This window comes from Schistocerca cancellata, chromosome 1 (assembly GCF_023864275.1).
Source record: "Schistocerca cancellata isolate TAMUIC-IGC-003103 chromosome 1, iqSchCanc2.1, whole genome shotgun sequence".
NCBI lineage: Eukaryota > Metazoa > Arthropoda > Insecta > Orthoptera > Acrididae > Schistocerca > Schistocerca cancellata.
The window spans coordinates 520663082-520669958 of NC_064626.1; positions in this window are offsets into that span (position 1 = coordinate 520663082).

Consider the following 6877-nt stretch of genomic DNA (forward strand, 5'->3'; position numbering starts at 1 on the left):
TTTAATTTGGACACTGTATGATATTTTTATGTTAGAAGGCTATTTCATTGCTGCCTGTTATCTGTCTATTAAAGCCCATCCACATGCAACGATCTGTCTGCGCAAAAGTCCGCGCACATCACATCTGTACAGACAGATCGTTGCGTGTGAATAGGCGATTTGTGCGGGTACATGATGTGCTCAAACCTAGAGGATGGAGTTGGAGACTTAAGCGAAATTACTCAAATCTATGGGTTCAAATCACATATGGGCATACAAGTTGCAGCGTGTGGACAGGAGATCGCCGCAAATCTGACGGTAAAACGTGTCTAAGTCAGCTGTTTGTTCAGTCAGGTATTTCTCGTCTGTGTGTGCAGAGTGAATTTTAAAATGGGAGATAAACGTCAGCGTTCTAGATAGTTCATTGCCAGATTTATCGAAATTTGTAGGAGTCATCCATGTAGTGGGAAATTAAAAGCAGAGAACACAGTGATAGAGATAAGGAGGTAGCTGCTTGTAATTCTGTAACAACGAGATGAGCGATTGACCTTCGCAAACAAGGGAACGGTAAATTATTTTAAAAAGTTTGTTGAGTACTGTTTACCTCAAAGAGCTAAGCAAAGGAACTAAATATATGCGATCTGTTGCCTGGGGATTGGACACTTTCACTCAGTGCTGACCCATGCCATAAACTAATGTGAGTTGTAACACATAGCAAAAAATGTAGGCCCTATTTGTTCTAAACAAGACTACAGTCAGAATAAGGTGTTAAGCTAATAGAAGATCTTAGAAAAGTGCCTCCAGGGACAAAGTTATTATTACATGTCTTTTACTTCTTAATATAATACATGGCTCATAATAAGAGTGAATTCACTACCGCAATACTACTAGTAAAAATTTACAGACATGCTATGAATGCCTGTTTAGAGTTCAGAATGATATTTTATATTCTGGTACAAAAGCTGCTGTCAGATTTCAGGCAGAGGATTGAAAACTGAACTATAGCTCACTGGCCACTTAAGTAACTTTTAAGGATATGCTGTGTGTCAAACGTGTCTTAAACTGAAATATAATATGTAACCTGACACTCACAAGTGAGGTTCAGTAGTTTACTTACCTTCGTGAAATTGTCCTTCAGGACAGTGTAGATAGCTCGAGTGTGTTGGGAAGGAAGAAAGGATGATCGGGTTTAACGTCCTGCCGACATCAAGTTCATCAGAGATTGATATGTGTTGGGTACGATTTTACTCAATGCTTGTTTCGAAATTCAGTAGCAAATTCTAGACCCCTGTAGCTCCTGTTGCCAGGAATCTTGACGTCAACCACTCATTTGGAGCAACTGGTCTTACATTACGAGTTCGAGTGTGAAAAGAATATTATACGTTTCTAAAGCCATCCTCAAATAATCACGCCAGTCGTCGAAATCGTTCGTCAAACCGTAAAGTAAATTTAGATAGATCAAAGATGGCTGCCGTGTTAGGCATGTCATAAAGTGGTTCCTAATTAAGTGTTGATTTATAGTGAATAAGACAGTGTTAAATTAAATCCTAAAGCATACAGCTACCTAAGAACCAGTGGTTCATAGTTAATGAGAACAACGTTGTCTTGAAAGTTTAAATAATAGCTTAAACTTGATGTCACTCAAGATGCTTGTTGGATAGTCTCCCATTCTAAGAACAAAAAAGTGGGTGTTTCTGACGGGAGCTACTGTAAACGGGAAATGCCTTACGGTCGCTCCCATCACCCATATCGCCGAGTGTCAGCTTTCTTCACGCGTGTAACACTGAACCAACGAGTTAAAATTTCATAGAGTGGCTGAGATTAGTGATGGGGAGCTCGTGAATGGGTCGTTCAAATGAACGCTTCATTCCAGTGAAGTGTGAACTAACCACTCATTTTCAATGAACTGGTACTTCAAACTCTTCACAGATAGCACACTCCACACTTTTTTCTAGTTCACTCACTCTCTTCCCCTCTCACTCTCCCATTACATCGGCGCGTCTACGGGTAGCCTACCGTTGGCAGCGCTTGCAGACAAATGAATATTAAAGATACAAACGAAGAGGGTGGCTGTTTGTTAATAACACTGAAAGAGGGATTTTACCTGAAATCGTGTCCAATGACTACAGGTGACAGTTTACGTTTTGAATCTGGAGGGTTATTATTCTCAACAAAAATAAAATCTAAAGGAAAACTTCTGAATAATTACTTAACGTAGGTATATAGACTTTATGACAGTGGTAAACATACTCATTCTATTTTGGATTAAATTTTAATAGGAACGTAAAACTGGACTGCATTTCGTTGGTAGTCCTTGTTTTCAGTCCATGAACACAACAAATAATGTTTCATTTGGCAGATAAAGACTTTCTTGAGCGCTTCCTGAGAAAATGTCGAGCAAAATTAAATGTAATACTTTCTTTATATGTGACAGGCTTCTCTGTTTATCTTTCCTTTGTCCCCTTCGACCATGCTCTATTTAACTCAAACGCTACAAGAGCGCAAAACGTTGCGTGCACGTTACTGCATAGTTCGGCCATCTGTTGGTAAAATTATGAAGTATTACGAAGCTTTATTGTACGAGCGAGGCGAAGCGAGCGTAGCCGCAGCTGAGCGGCGAACTCGACAACTTCGCCAGGCTTCCGTACTTCATGAATGAACTACTTCATTTGAACGCTTCACGGCAAAGAGTGAAATGAATGAAGTAGTTCACGGGAATGAACGAGTTCGACCCATCTATAGCTGAGATACTAGTTGTAGTTACAGCGCCCCTAGCGGCAACCAAAGCTAACTCGGCCGCCATGTTCTCCTTACTCCTTAGTCAAAACATTAGGAAAGCGTTACTGTTGTTTGTGTTGGAAGTGTGTCAGCTGTTGTGATATTACTGCAATATTTAACTTTTCTAGTTGACGTTTTTGTTACAAAATATAAAGTCAACATGCCTGCAGTGTGTTCAGCGTTCAACTGCACAAATCGCAGCGATAAAACAACAAATATTTCATATTATAAGTAAGTATATTAGTACCGAAGTACGACACAGGTTTTTTAATGTTTATTAAAGAGTCATTTGCATTGGAACTGTAATTATGCTTAAGACAAATGCAGGAAAGTAATTTATTTATCGTTGATTACAGATTTCCTTTGAAAGATAAGGAAATTACAAAAAGATGGGTTATAAATATGAAGTGAGAAAACAGGTTTCCTACTACAGCCAGTTACCTCTGTTCAGCTCATTTTGAAGAGAAATATATGTACCACACAAATGTCCAGAGGCGCCTTTTGTCAAAAGCAGTACCTACTATCTTTAACTTTCCATCACATTTACAAAAGCAAGATAAAGTATTACGACCACAACCCAGAAAGCGATCTTTCGACAATTTGCAAGATAGTGCTGTTACAGTGACATCATTAGCACAAAGTAAGTCAATAATTTAATTTTACTTGGTGTTCTTATTACTTTGAATTACATACTTTCTATTATAATCTTATGGTGTAACTCTGTTTTAAACTTATGATGTAACTGCATTCTTTCAGTGCCTGTCGGACCCACATCTGTTTCTGCTGACTACAATTACTGTCTACCAAGCCCTAAGAAGTTGAAAACACAATATAACAGAGTACAAGTAGAGAATGTGCGACTAAAGAAGCGGATAAAGCAAATGAAGCAACTTAGTGTACGACACAAAAGAATAATAGTGCAGTTACAGACTTTAGTTGCTGGTTTGAGAAGAAGGCTATGTAGTTCAGTTTCTGATATATTAAACAGTGAACATGTAGTTGGTTTGTTGAAGGAGCTATTGGAACTTCAGTGCATTGCTAAAGTATGCCATTATTCTCGGAAAATAAGGAAATTTGCCCTGACCCTACACTTTTATTCTGCTAAGGCATACAGCTACTTACGAAAATTTATGAAATTACCCAGCCAAGAACGCTTCGCCGTTGGGCAATGTCAGTGGGTGGCCATCCAGGTTTTACTGAGGAGGGTTTCACTAAAATTGCCTCTGAAGTTGAGAATAGCACAACCCAAATTTTTGCAACATTGATGTTTGATGAGATGGCTATTAAGAAGGACCTTGTTTGGGATGGGGAAAAAATAAGAGGCTGTGTATAGTGAGACAGGTGACAAACAAAATTAACTGTACTGACTGCTTAGAAGGTATTTTTGCTTGTATTGAGGCTAAAAGAACTGGATTGATTGCAGTGAAGGATGTGAAAACCAGTTTAATCAATCCAGCTAATGATGTTGTTAAACTTTGTAATGTTGCTGAGAAGGTTTTCAGAAATAATGAGGACATAATCCTGAAATGCCAGAAAAACGTTTTGTTGAGGTTCCAGACAGAAGTGTTGCAATTGGTGAGAGGCTCCTTATTTATAAACAATGAACATCTTTTTACAGAAACTGAATTTGGTGAAGAAACCCATTATGTTAAACTAATAAAACTGCTGCTCAAACATTTTTTTATATGTCGAATAAATCACTTATGCAAATCAAAATCATCTGAGCAGAGAGGTAAAGTTGTGAGACAACTATAACGAAGCTTATTTTATTTAAAGGTCAGTGAAAAGACCGAAAAAATACGAACATCAGTTAAAACATTGTAAAAATTAAATGTAAATAAATTCTTTTACTTTTCTTGTAGATTATTATTATTATTGAATTACTATGCTTGTGTTAACTACTTGTAACACATATTTCAAATAATATTCTCGTTCACAGTGTACTGGTTTTTGAGGCTTTGAAATAGCGACAAAAATACCGCATTTCTGCGCCTGTTACTGTTTCTAATAGTTAACCACAGCGTGTTTAGGAGTTTCACCATAATATTCTGGTGGTACCTGCTCTAATTGCATTAATTTATAGACAACAAGTAACATAGTGGATGGACAGACTTATTTGAGTTGTCTTGTAGTGTTATCTACATCGAAAAGTTTAGCCATATTTCGACAAAAACATCCCTTTTTGCTGTCAGTGTACACTGAAATCACTGCTGTCTATTGCTTGTGTTAGAAAAAATAAAGCTAGTAGGGGCTATTTCAAGTAAGTCAAACGCAGTTACAAGAGGGCGGGACACAGCAGACGAATGCCTTGACTAAAGAAAACATGGCGGACAGAACTTCAATTTGCTTCAAACATGGCGGACCTATAGCCACTCTATGAAATTTTAACTCGTTGTACTGAACAATTCGTCTCGGAAGCGATACCTTGCGACCAAAAGACGAACTAAAATTATTAAGAGCAAATACACATAGTAAAAATGGAGTGTGTGCGTCGGACAAGAAAATGTAAACACGATTGAAGAAAAACATAAAACTTCCGATGGGCCCACAAAAACAATTACTGGTAAACGAACAGAATTTAACACAGAAAATATATCGTCAACAGTTGTGACAGGAAAAAATTACAGACTATTAGTCGAAGAAGAAACTGCCAGCCAAAGAATAAACTTTCAAAAAAAAAAAAAGAAAAAACCTAACCTCATCTACAAAGTATGCAAAAACAGCTATCTCAGTGCACATGGCCAAGATGATAATGTAGGAAAGTGATAAACAAGTGAGGTTAAAAAAAACGAGTTGTGGTGCTTGGTGACAGCCACACCAAAAGAGCTGCTAAAAGAATAAATGATTGTAGTGTGTCACTTCTGGCAAGAGTAGTAACAAAATCGATTGCATCTTTCATTGAGATAACAAAAAACTGTAATACGGTATATTAAACGAGTTATCTAAGAATGATACCATCATAATTATGAGTGGAAGCAATAATGTTTACCATAATAAGAGTAAACATGCTACACAGTGCCTAAAAACTACATTACATGACGTCAAAGTGCCCAACTTCACAGTTACTACCATGCCTCACATATACGACCTGCAGGATAACTCAGTCATAAATTCGGAGACAAAGAGTTCCAAAAAATATTCAAGTCCTATCATAATGTGACATTCTTCGAGCTTCCCATATCAAGAGAACTATTTACAAAACATGGACAACACTATAACAATGCTGGGAAGTCGCTCATTGGTGAAATTCTAGCAAAATTAACACAGAATGTTGACTTCATTACAAGAAAACCAACTGTTATAGAACCAGTTTCTACGAAAACTGTCTGAGCAAACTGGAAACATCAAATTTAGGAATTGTTTGTGATGAAACTACGAAAAAACACAGAAAAGAGATACCTATAGGCAACGAAACAAAAATGTTGGAACATACATCCACAGCCACAGGAAAAGACATCCACAATCAAAAAGCAAATTAACTCAAAAAGATGTCCACCAACAAGGAATGAGGATTTTTCATGGCCTCACCAGAAAAAGAAGATCAATCAGACACCAGTGGTGAAAAGGAACAGGTGAAAAAGAAGGTCAGTGATCAATTACATACACCTGAACTTGAAAGAAGAACGAAATTCGTGATCTTTCGGAGAATGTTCAATCTTTTCTGAATAAAATTAATGAATTCGAAATACTCTTGTCAGGCAGCTTCTGTTACATGCTTAAGTCAATATCGGTTGAGTAGTGACGTGTTAGCAGTCACAAACATACCAAGATTAACATTATCCTCATGATTCTGCAGGACATGCATTTTGTTAGATGTAACACCGAACATCACTGCTTAAAATTCTTAGAGATACTGGAAAAAGAGAAACACTTTGAAATTTAAGCTACAGAAATAATATCATTAAAAATAATAATAATTTGACTGTACAGAAGCCCAGATGGGAACTTACATATGTTCCTACAGAAACTCGATAGTGCACTCAGCAAACTTAAAGCTAACAAGAAAAAACTAATATTATGTGGTGACTTCAACATAAATTTCCAGAAAAACTCAAACAAAAAACAAAATCTCATGACCTTTCTTTCAACATATAATTTACAGGCTACTATAAAGTCTCCC